The following is a 13,349-nucleotide window of genomic DNA, read 5'->3' as shown; positions in this document are numbered from 1 at the left end:
AAATCACAAAGCAATATCCTGATTTCGGTTAAAACAAGAAAAAAACAACCTAGTACCTAACCTAGGATTGTTCAAAGGATTAGTTATGGTTATAACGACTTAAGGATACTTTATTAACGGTTAAAGCTTAACAATTCATATAGGTGAGGTTAACACTTTAGTATTTCATAACATATTAAGGTTCATTGATAGTTTTCACCATCTTTATAGCACATACACCTCAATCAACCTCACAGAATAGTTAAGACATTTCAATTCAGCATCATACCACCCTATAATCCTAGTATAAGGCATACTCCAATATAATATCATGTCTTAATAACAATTAATCACAATTGGAACTAAACATAGAGATTCTAAGACTTACCAAGTGTCTCTCATAGTCTATCATCAAGGTCTTACCATCAACCCATTACTCAACCCAACTTGGGGAGTAGCATCATCGCACAATGATAACCAATAGAATAACAAGGCCAATTGCATCTCTATAACACAATTCATCTTTAGATCACAAATTGAGACAAGAAACATTGGCTAATTTCACATTATAATTCATAACCTAAATCACATCTCAAAAACTAGAATGATAAGCCTATAATTCATCTTAATTTAATCATAATAGCACCATAATATAGTAATCTAATCAACAACAAACTCAATTGAATGATCACCATACAACATAGGTTAAGATCATTACCTAGGGTTAGGGATAGAGGATCAGATTCTTCAATTTAGACCAAACCATCAACAATTATCACAAACAAGTTGAATTACATGTTAATATACTCAATATAACCCTAATAATTCATTAACAACTCAATCCATGACTTCAATTTCGTAATTGAATGAAACCCATAAGAAAACTCAACTTTTTGAAATCTGTTTTTGAAAGAACCCTTTGAGGAAAGAATCTCAAAGGTGAATAGAACCCATACCTTAATGTTTACAAAAATTTGATGAAGAATCCACCCTTTTATGAAGTCCCCAAACCCTAGTTCTTGATAGACTTCAATGGTGAGTACATGTAGAAAGAGAAATAAGAGAGAAGGAAGAGAGTTTATTTCGATAGTTGTCTTTAGGTTAATGAGGGTTAAAGCTATTAATAGAGGGTCTTAATTAACTTAATTTGTCTCCCTTTAATTCCTAACTAACCCCTAAACCACTTAATTTATTAAATGAAATCATTTAAAATTTATCTGTGAAACTCGACCCTAATTGATGAGACCTCGATTGATGGTCTGTCAATGAGTCGACAGACAAGCCCCTCTCCGTCTTGAACTCCATCATCTCAGTCAGAGACTTTGCAAGTGAGGGCTTCCTCCAATTTTCTATGTTTGGGATGACGATGTCCTCGACGCCCCGTCAACCCTCTTCTGTTGCGTGTAATAGTAGCTAGGTAAGCAAGAGCCTTCATGAATCTTTCTAAGTGTGGGAAGACAGTGGACTCGACCCCCCCTCGAGCCACGCATGGACCTTCATCTGTCCCATCGATGCACATGCCAGGCAGTGCTGCTCAAACTGCAGGGGTCCTCCTCAAGGTCTCTTGGTTGGTCCTTGGGGAATCGTACTCAAACGTTTCAATCATGAAATAACTCAACCACCCATTAGCTACCTTTCCACCCATTTTCACACATTTCTAGATCCTAAAAGTTAGTAAAAAGGCTAAGGCATACTAACATACCTTTAAACCAACTTCTCGGATGTTTTTGGACGTTCTGGTTCTTAAACCACCAAAATGACCTATATTCATTAAAAATGGACTTAGACACAGTGTTTAGACTTTATACACCTATATTAGGTTTTACCATGAGCCTTGGATTTTCAAGGTGTTACATTATCCCCCCCCCCCCCCGCCTCTTAGGATCATTCGTCTACGAATGACACTAAAATTCTTTTGAAGGAAGGAATAGACCCAAGACTAAAAGCCCAAACAATCAACAATATCCATTTAACATAAATCATGTCACTTCAACAAGGAAATACTAAAACTTATATTACCACACCTAAGGCTCAAAACACTTCATCTTGAGGCATTTTCTTATCACAACACTTATGAGCTCAACATACATCACATCACTCAATTAGCACAAAGTTCAACTTAACAATAGGCTACCTATAATTTCATTAACACTCGCCATATAAAAATGAACAACATAACTCAAATCAAGCAAAAAGCAAAATTTCAAGTTTTTAATGGCAATACTACACTGACCTCACTATATAACTTACTGTGAGGTTTTAAAAAATACCATTTTTGTAAAACTTCACCCAAAAAATAACAAACCACAAATCTTTGTCATAATTATATAATTAAAAAGAATGGCTAACCTTAATTCTCAAAAACATGAGGATAATGGGACTTGATATCGGCCTCGGCCTCCCATGTAGCACCCTCATCTAAATAATTTTTCCATAGAACTTGTACGGATACCACCTTTTTATTCCTCAGCTTCTTGACTTGCCTATAAAGAATTTGAACCAGGAATTCCTTATAAGAGAGGTTATCCTTGACAAAAAGACCCTCAATAGGAATAATGGACTCGGAGTCACCGATACACTTTCTCAACATAGAAACATGAAAAACTGGATGAACCGAAGCCAATTTACTAGGAAGTTTCAATTCATAGGCAACCTTACCAAACCTTTGCATGATTTCATAGGGACCCACATAATGAGGGCTCAATTTCCCTTTCTTTCCAAACGTAACCACCCCTTTCATTGGTGAAATTTTTAAATACACCTTAACACCTTCTTCAAACTCCAAATCCCTTCTCCTATTATCAGAATAAGACCTTTACCAACTATAGGCCCTTTAAAACTGATTCCTTATGATATGAACCTTTTCAAACGTCTTATAAATAAAATCTCCACCCACTTCAAACCATCCAATAGGAGACCTACACCTCCTACCATACAAGGCTTCATAGGGAGCCATGGAAATGGATGAATGAAAATTGTTATTGTAGGTAAACTCCACTAAAGGTAAATGCCTATCCCAACTCCCTTTAAAATCAATAATGCATGATCTAAGCATATCTTCAAGTGTTTGTATCGTATGCTTCTCTTGACGTCCATTTGGGGATGAAAAGCGGTGCTCAACTTCACCGTAGTACCTTACCCTTTTTGTAACGGCCTCAAAAATGTAGATGTGAATTGTGCACCCCGATCCATATGATGGATAACGGAGTGCCATTGCATCACACAATCTCATCTAGGAAGATTCTTGCATAATACTCTACTGAATAAGAAGACTTGACGAGGATAAATGGAGCAGATTTAGTCAATCGATATACAACCACCAATATGGAATCATAGGACTTTTGGGTCCGGGGTAAACCTAATACAAAGTCCATATTGATGTCTTCCCACTTCCAAGTTGGAATTTGGATCTCTTATAGTAAGTCACTCGACTTTAGGTGTTCGGCTTTTACTTGTAGGCAATTTAGACACTTAGCGACAAATTCCACTATGTCCCTTTTTAGACATTCCCACCACTATATTCCCCTTAGGTCATGGTACATTTTTGTCGACCCTGGATGAATTGAGTAGCAGAACTCATGTGCTTCTTCTAAGATCCGAACCCTCAACCCATCTACATCAGGAAAACATAATCTCCCATGCTACTTTTACACACCATCCACCCTCGGGAGAATGATTCATTCAACTTGCAAAGAACCGATTCTTTCAACTCCATCAAGGCTAAATAAATAAAGGTGTTGTTTGGACTTTACCTCAACCACTAAATATGAATAGAGTTAGGATGAACTATGGCATCCCCATCCTGAGCACTCTCCAACCTCATCCCCGACCCAGCCAACCTATGCACTTCCCTTGCTAGGTCCTTCTTGGATTCATCGAGATGATATATACTACCCATAATCATCCGACTTAAGGCATCCACAACTACATTAGCCTTGCTCGGGTGATAAAGGACACTCATATTATAATCTTTCAACAACTCATGCTACACATGAACCCCATACAAATAATGCCTCCAAATTTTCAAAGAAAACACCACGGACGCTAATTCAAGGTCATGTATGGGGTAATTTCTCTCATGTAACTTTAGTTACTTTGAGGCATAATCTATCACCTTTCCATTTTGCACAAGCGCACACCCCTAACCCACTCGGATGCGTCACAATACACCACAAAACCCTTTGTACCCTTCGATAAGGTCAACACGGGAGCGGAAGTAAGCCTTTCTTTCAATAATTAGATTCTCTTTTCACTTGCCTCCGACCACTCAAACTTTTTACTCTTTTAGGTCAAAGTAGTCAAGGGAGACGCACTGGACGAGAAACCATCCACGAACCTCCGATAGTAACCCGCTAAACCTAAGAAATTCTTGATGTTAGTTTGAGTCAATGGTCTAGGCTAATTTTTCACGCTTCAATTTTCAGTGGGTCTACTTCAACTCCCTTACTTGAAAAGACGTTCCCAAGAAAAGTAACCGATCTCATCCAAAACTCACAATTATTATATTTGGTATACAATTAATGTTCTTTAAGGGTTTGCAATACTACCCTCAAATGATCATATGATCAACCTCATTCTTTGAATATACCAAGATATTGTCAATGAAGACAATGACAAACGAATCTAGGTAATTTTGAAATACTCTATTCATTACGTTTATAAATGTCACCAGAGCAATAGTGAGACTGAAAGACATGACCAAGAACTCATAATGCTCAAACCTAGTCTGAAAGGCCGTCTTCGGTATACCCTCCCCTCTCACCCTGATTTGATGATACCCCGACCTTAAGTCTATCTTTGAAAAGTAACTCGCCCCTTGGAGTTTGTCAAATAAGTCATCAATCTGAGGAAGAGGGTACTTATTCATAATGGTGACCTTGTTGAGTTGGTGATAGTCAATACAAATTCTCAAAGACCCATCCTTCTTTTTGACAAATAACACCGGAGCACCCCATGGAGATATACTAGGCCTTATACAGCCTTTGTCAAGAAAATCCTTGAGTTGAACCTTCAAATCTTTCAATTTGGCCGAAGCAATGTGATATGGAGTGATTAAAATGTGATTTTTTTTTGGTATCAAATTGATACCAGCATCCATTCCCCGTTAGGGAGGAATACCGGGAAGGGCATCAGGAAAAACCTTCAGAAATTTATTCACTACGGGGACCAACTCAATAGGAGGAAATTCAGAATTCAAATCTTGGATTCTTACTATGTGATAGAGACAACCCTTTGAGATTATTCTACATGTTGTTAGACGACATATGATGCGACCTGTAGGAATAGAATTCACTAAAAAAATGAGTTCATTTAGAAAGTTAAACCTCACCACTCTAGTCCAACAATCAATGGATGCAAAACATGCATGCAATCAATCCATACCCAATATAATATCAAAATCAAGCATATCGAGTTCTTCTAGATCAACATAAGAAATACTATTGGGCAATGAAATAGCATAATTTTGATAGAATCTTTTACCAACAACCAACTCTCCCACAGGAGTAGACACTAAAACAGTCTCAAGCAAAATAACGGGTAAAGCATCACTAGTGGTATAACAAATGACAAAGTAGTACCCTGATCAAGAAAAGCATACACATCAAGAGTAAATATTTTTATCATACTGGTCACCACGTCGAGAGAGGTCTCTTGCTTACCCCTAGAGTGGAGAGCATAGAAACGGTTCTTCTTTTGATCATCACTTGAACCACTTGCTTGAGATTGGCCACTACCCTTGTCTTGACTCTTCAAGTTTGAACAATCTCTCATTTTGTGACCACTCTAGCCAAAACTAAAGTAATTATCTTTCCCCTAAAGACACTCACCATAGTGCTCTTTACCACACTTTCCACAAGTTGTCTTCTCCTTTGGTGAATTAGAACCTTTTCCCTTCTTAAATTTAGGGTTAGACTTAACAACTAGCTCTTGGGAATTTTGTAGGGACTTAATTTGAACCCCGCTTCTTAAATTTAGGCTTATTTTGTATCTCAAGCCTATTCTTTGAGGAGCCTCCATCAAATGACTTATCCCTCTTAGCATCTCTACTTTTTATCTTAGGTCTTGCCTCTTCAACCCTTCTTGCATAAACCATAAGATTGGAAATGTTCATGTTGTCATGTAGCATGGCCGATTGGCACTCCTCTTGTAAGTTCTCCAACACCCCCATCACCAAATGACTCATTTGGTTTCTAGGATCGGAGACTAAAGAAGGAGAATATTTGTACAACGTAACGAATTCAGAAGAGAACTCATGAACACTTTTCTCTCCTTGGCGAAGATTGATGAACTCCATCACTTTCTCCTGCCTCATCTGTCTAGTGAAGAGCCGATCTAGAAAAGTTGCTTTAAATATCTCCAAAGTCACTAGACCACCCCTCAATGGCCTATTGTCTCTCAATTTCACATACCAAGTTTGTGCCACATCCTTGAGTTGATATGAGTACAACTCGACCTTCTCACTTGAAGTCACCCCCATAGCATTTAGCACATTGTAGACCTGATCAAGGAATTCTTGGGGGTCTTCATGAACCTTAGACCCATAGAAAGTAGGAGGGTTCATCTGAGTGAAGTCCCTTAGAGGGTAAACAATAGTAGTGACTTAATGATGAGGATTAAGAGCAACATCCCTATTGGCTTGAGCCGTCATATCTTAGGTTTGAACCGTAGCGGCATGTGCTTGAGTAGTCATGTATTCAGCCATTTGATCAAGAATAGCCTTTATCTAAACCTCTGTCATAGGTGGAGGGTTAGCCGGGGCTTGATAAACATTAGAATTTTCCTCAAGTGGAGGAACTTTCTCATCATGGGGAGGAGCTCTCGCATTAGCAACTTCCTTCTCAAGTCTTTTAGCCACATTCCTTCATGTGTTAATGCTTCCTATAAGTACAACAATATGATAAGATGCAAGGCATACAAAAAATATACACTTATTGGCATGATATAAGACTTCTAAGAACAAGAGCAATTCCTAAGAATCATACAGGTTCATACTCCTAAGTGTGGCTTGGTTCAATATTATGAATAAAAACATACACAGACATAGTAGAGAGAGAGAGAGACATAACTCAATGGTATTCAACCTCATGCTCTGATACCAAGTTTGTCACATCCAGTTTTACCCCCAAGATGTAACCGGCATTGTCATCCTTTTTAAGGACTAAGAATAGCCTCTTAGTTTCATGGCATCACATTCATAGGCTGAAAAATGCGGAAAAATTTAAAACTTTTATTTTCTCTACTTGGAGGTTTACATAGAGCTCTACATACACATAATATGTATTCATATCGAGTATAAATAGACCTTTCATATAAGAAGGTTACATAGCCTTCTAATTTTATTGCACATACACACACACACATATATAGTCTCAATGATTGTCTCGTCTCATACCATCTAAACGGATATCACAATATGGGTGTAGCCCTTACATCAATTCACTAAGACCATGTATAGGTCATACAGAAGTACAATATTCAAATAACAAGGAAAAAAATGATAGACTCAATAAGCTCATAACGAAACCCAAAGCTAGAAGATGGCATTGCCCTCAAAAGTTGAGGACCTACCCCATTTGGATGAAAGGAAGAATCCAAGCCTTCAGCAATATCGCCTTCCAAACTCTTCAACGACAAAAACCTAAAATTTTCGGGACAAGGGAATAAAACAAGATTAGTACTCCACATGTACTAAGTGTGAGATCTTATGCACATACACTAGCAAAACATGCCAAAAGGGACTTTTTATCAAAGCATGCCATTCTACCCCTTTTAGGGGTTTAATGCAAAGTTAAGTAAGTCATATTAATCAAACAAACATGCTTACTATCTCAACAAGAAATATTCATTCCAACACACTAAGAATAATTATTTACTACAACCCTACTTCAAGGAATAATATCAGAATAATGAATCAGAGTAAAACTAATCATATCACAAGTCCTTATTAAGTCAACAAGTGTAATTACCAAGTAAAGACCCATAATCTTACTCAATCAAGCATCCTCAAAAAGAAAACACGACCAATGTCCAACTTTACATATCATGGCATTTAGGCTTGCATTTCATCATATATTATCATTATAATCCAAGGCATATTCATAAATGAACTAATTAACATATAGTTTGAACAATATGACATGATAATCACATATATACATCATATATTATAATAACATATACATATAAGAACCTCCTCCTGAGACTCCCCTCAAGACTAACTAGTGCAATGTCTAGGAAGAGTCCCATACCCTTACCTAGACTAAGCTAGACCCCTTAGGTTATCCAAGTTAGAGTTCAAGTCCTTTAACTCTTTATACCTTTTGAGAACATTTTGCCCTAACCGACATAGACCACATGTGCTAGTGTGGAATCCAGTGTCATAAAACCCTACACCGAAAGCATGAGGACTACTTGCCAAGGTAGTACCAAAATATAAAATATAACAACTACGTGGATCCACAAGCTAGTATTCCTATGGAGGAGACCTAGTTCAAGAACTAGGAGATTTAGTTGGGACCATCTTTATCATCATGCATTATAGTATCCAATCTTAAGGGTAATGTAATGTTCCTGCCTTCCCTATGACGGAGAGGACATTTCTCTATGTAGTTCACTCGGTGCTAAGCTAGAGTCCCTTTTTGAAATGTCTTTAAACCTTAAGTTATCAATCATAACTTAATTTTGGCCATAGGATCTACCCCTTGTATAATCATCATAAATAACACAATAAGAATTCTAAAAGTACAAGTCCTTTCATTACAATTCATATAAGTGAGGTTAACATTTTAGTATTTCATAACATATTAAGGCTCATTGATATATTCACAATATTTATAGCACATACACCTTAATTACATCACAACATAGTCAAGACATTTCAATTCAACATCATACCACCCTATAATACTAGTATAAGGCATACTACAATATAATATAACGGCTTCACAACTATTAATCACAATTGCAACTAAAGATAGAGATTCTCAGACTTACAAAGTCTTTCTCATTGTCTATCATCAAGATCTTACCATCAACCCATAACTTAACCCAACATGGGGAGTGACATCATCACACACTAATAACCAATATAATAACAAGGCCAATTGCATCTCTATAACACAATTCATCTTTAGATCACAATTTGAGACAAGAAGCATTGGCTAATTTCACATTATAATTCATAACCTAAATCATATCTCAAAAACTAGAATTATAAGCCTATAATTAATATTAATTTAATCATAATAGCACCATAATATATTAATCTAATCAACAACCAACTCAATTGAATGATCACCATATAACATAGGTTAAGATCACTATCTAGGGTTAATATTCTTCAATTTAGACCAAACCATCATTAATTATCATAAACAAGTTGAATTACATGTTAAGATACTCAATATAACCCTATAATTCATTAACAACTCAATCCATGACTTCAATTTCGTAATTGAATGAAACCCATAAGAAAACTCAACTTTTTTAAATCTATTTTTCAAGGAACTCTTTGAGGAAAGAATCTCAAAGGTGAATGCAACTCATACCTTAATGTTTCTCAACAATTTGATGAAGAATCCACCCTTTTTCCAGCCCCCAAACCCCAGTTATTGCTAGCCTTCAATGGTGAGTTCGTGTAGAGAGAGAAATAAGAGAGAAGGAAGAGAGTTTATTTTAAGAGTTGTCTTTAGGTGAATGACGGTTAAGGGTATTTATAGAGGGGCTTAATTAAATTAATTAGTCTCCCTTTAATACCTATCTAACCCCTAAATCACGTAACTAATTAAATGAAATCATTTAAAAAGTTATCAGTGAAACTTGACCCTCACTAATGAGACCCTGATTGACGGTTCATCGGTGAGTCAATGAAAACGCCCCCCCCCTCCTATACTCCATAGTCTCGATCATAGACATTGCAGGCAAGGTATTCCTCCAATTTTCTATGTGTGGAATGACGCTGGCCTCGACGCCCCATCGAGCCACAGATGCCCCGTCAACCCCCTTCCATCGCGTGTAACAGTAGATAGGTAAAAATGTTACTTCACGAATCTTTCTAAGTGTGGGATGACGGTGGCCTCGACTCGACTCCTCGTCGACCCACGCACGAACTTTCATCTGTTCTGTCGATGCATACTGCTAGGCAGTGTTGTATCAAACTGTAGGGGTCCTCCTCAAGGGCCCCTGGTCGTTCCTTGGGGAGTCGTAACCAGACATTTCAATCATGAAACAACTCAAACACCCATTAGCTACCTTTCCACCCATTTTTTGTACATTTCAGACTCCTAAAAATTAGTAAAAAGGTGACAACACATTAACATCCCTTTAAACCAACTTCCCGGACGTTTTGGATGTTTTGGTTTGTAAACCTCCTAAATTATGTATATTCATTAAAAGTGGACTTAGAAATAGTGTTTAGACTTGATGACACCTATGTTAGTCTTTATCATGAGTCTTGGACTTTCAAGGTGTTACAAAGAACAAAATCAAAAGTTCGTCACTCTTGAAGAACTTGAACGCTAAAACTCAAAAGAAAAACTAAAAGAAAAATGAAAAGAAAAACACATTTTTCTTGACGGGTTGTCATTGAAGTTTGGTGTTGAGGCTTTGGTGTCGTGGAGTTGTCTGCCATCGGAGAATATTTGGAGGGTTTTGATCGACAAAAGGTATGAGTTTTTCTTCTTCTCGGTCCCTTTCCCAAGAGACCCGTAGGATTCAGTCGAATTCTAATCTGAAAACTAGGAATGTTACCCGTTGCATGTCCCTATCACTAGCTCCGATCAAATTTCGTAGGTTGGGTATGTTTTGCTGGTAGAATTTATGGATGTGATGTGTTTTCGTGATGATTATGTTCATTTATTTAATTCGGATATATGTAAGTAATAATCATACTTTCCAAAACTATGTGTTACACGTGTGTGCATTATGTATGTCGTGACCTTGGTCACTGGTTGAAGTGTTTAATATGCATGTTAAATTCATTTGTTTTGTATGCAATTACTTGAAGTAAATCGTGATGGTCATAAGTGGTGTACTGTTGTTGAATTGAGTAAGAACCCTTAATCAAACGTAAATTCGAAAATGCTCAAAATAAACGTACGAAATGTCAAATAAAATGTCCAAATTTCCAGATTTGCTGGAAATTTGGTTTCAATGTTACTTAAAGAATTGGAGATTTCTTTTTTAAAAAAATAAGTTAGGTAATCAAAGATTGAACCAGAGACCTCACTATATAAAAGCTGCTGAAAATTTTAATATTTAAAGTAAGGTGAGGGTATTCGATTTGGGTTAATGCTGGTGAAGCAACAAGAGAAAAAGGGAAGATTAATAAAAAGAGGTGTGTGGGGATCGAACCCACAACCTCCAGGATAGATAAGGAAGTTTGGAGAAAAAAATTAAATAAAATAAAAATGAGGTTGTGGGGATCGATCCCACATCCTCCTGGTATAAATTGAAGAATTAAGGATAGAAAGAAAAAAAAAGGTATGTGGGCATGGGAATTCGATCTTGGGTCTCCAAGACGAGATGTTTAAGACAAAGTGAAGAAAATAAAGAAAAGAAGTGTACGTTTGGGGATTCAATCTCGGGCCCCCATGCCGAGAACACTAAATCAAGAATTTATTTTAAAAAACTAAGTATTATATAAGGGATTCGAAATTGGGTTCCTTTGCCCAAATTTCTTATTGACACATAAGTCTTACGTGCTTAAATATTTAATGAATGCTGCCTATAGGAATCAAAATTGAGACCTTGGCATACATACAAGATGCATAAGTATTTTACCTACCATATAATATTGGGTAAGTATAAGTTACTTAAACGAATTATGAATGAAGCCTCATGGCTTGTACATATGGGTTCATAAGTGCAGAATACGTTAAAAGTAAGTGAACCTAAAATGTATGTGATGAATTGATGTGACCCATGAGGGTTAAGTAAGGGTGTAAAACACACTAAAAGGCCAAGTGCATTGGCATATAATGAAATGAACATTAAAGTAAAAAGGGTGAGTAATTATGATGAGCTAATATGCTAAAATTAATGTGATAGATGACATCAATCTTAAATGAGCCTAAGTAAGTCTTACCAATAGCGCACTCACCTATGAGAGTGTAAAGTTAATGAAGAGACCAGTCTCTAAGAAATACTCTAATGAAAGTATTGAGATTAATACACACTTAATACTAATGATGAGATGAGAAATCATCTAATAACCAATGATGTCCTCATGCTAGAAGCCAACTTCTATGATGTGTGAGGTGAATGTAATGCAACTTTATACTGTGCACTGATAGGCTAGCTATGAGTTGCGATTCCTTCTTTTTGGAAGGCAGAGGTGTGTGTAAATCTCATGAGGTGAGACTTTTAATTTAGGCATCTATGTGTCTCCTTATATCTCCTAGTCTTTGAACCTATGCAGCCAACATACGGATCTAGCAGGGTTGAATCCCCTATATACACTATCATGTTTTGGTTTCACTTTGGCCAGTAATTCCACCTCTTTTCGGTGTGGGGTAGACACTAGATTTCATAGAGCTCACATGATATATGTCGGTTAAACTTAATGTTCCCGAAGAAAGAATGAGGCCAGCCTCAGTAATGCACAAAATGAAATGAATGATACCAAAGGTGTTTGGTTAGGATAATCAAGAGGTGAACTAAATTGAAGTAATGACACAAGGTCGATCTTGGTCGTTACACAGTGAATCTGATGAGAGTCTTAAACTGTATCCAAGGTATAGTTGGTGCTTGCACCAGACTATGAATAAATGAAAATGAAGTATGCATGAATGAATGAAGTAGACTATGTGTTTGCTAAAGAAGGCTCCCTAGTTTAGGTCCCATATGTTGAGCCCTAATTTTTGGAAGTCCTAATGTTAAGTCCATGATTCCAAGGTCTCATGGAATATGAAAAAAATTATATGTTATCTATGTATGTGCGATGTGATATGGTATGTGGTGTGTGCAATATGAAAAGAATGATGATGCATGTTACTCTCATAGCATGACTTTCTTAAACCGATTTGGCAAGTCTAACTGACTAGCTTTCCATAACTCATATAGTTAGGAGAGATCTTTCCTTAGTCATTCATGTCCTTGGTGTGTACTTTCATACACCCATACTTAGTACAAGTATGTACTGATAACATACAATACTTTACTTTTAGGTGTAGATGCAAGTGGACGCTAGAGTATACAAGATTACGTTGAAGCTATCTAGATGTGGAGCATTCATCCGGACTTGGTAGGCACTCATGTTTTCGAGTATGCTTATCTTTTTAATTCTAACTTAGACGTAATCATGAGCTAGTGGAGAGTGTTCCACTACTGTTTCATTACTTATTTCAGACATTGTATTGGTGCCATTTTGG

At 36.9% G+C, this 13,349-nt stretch overlaps 1 protein-coding gene across 17 annotated transcripts in view; it reads left to right on the top strand.

Annotated features, from left to right (window-relative positions):
- LOC138348271 (uncharacterized) overlaps positions 1-13,349 on the top strand; it is a 106,157-nt gene that overhangs the window by 68,151 nt on the left and 24,657 nt on the right. The gene's annotated exons all lie outside the window — the stretch shown is intronic.

The sequence above is a fragment of the Solanum lycopersicum genome, chromosome 4 (assembly GCF_036512215.1).
Source record: "Solanum lycopersicum chromosome 4, SLM_r2.1".
NCBI classification, from domain to species: domain Eukaryota; kingdom Viridiplantae; phylum Streptophyta; class Magnoliopsida; order Solanales; family Solanaceae; genus Solanum; species Solanum lycopersicum.
Note: the sequence above shows the minus strand (reverse complement) of the source record. Positions and strands in the feature narration are given on the sequence as shown.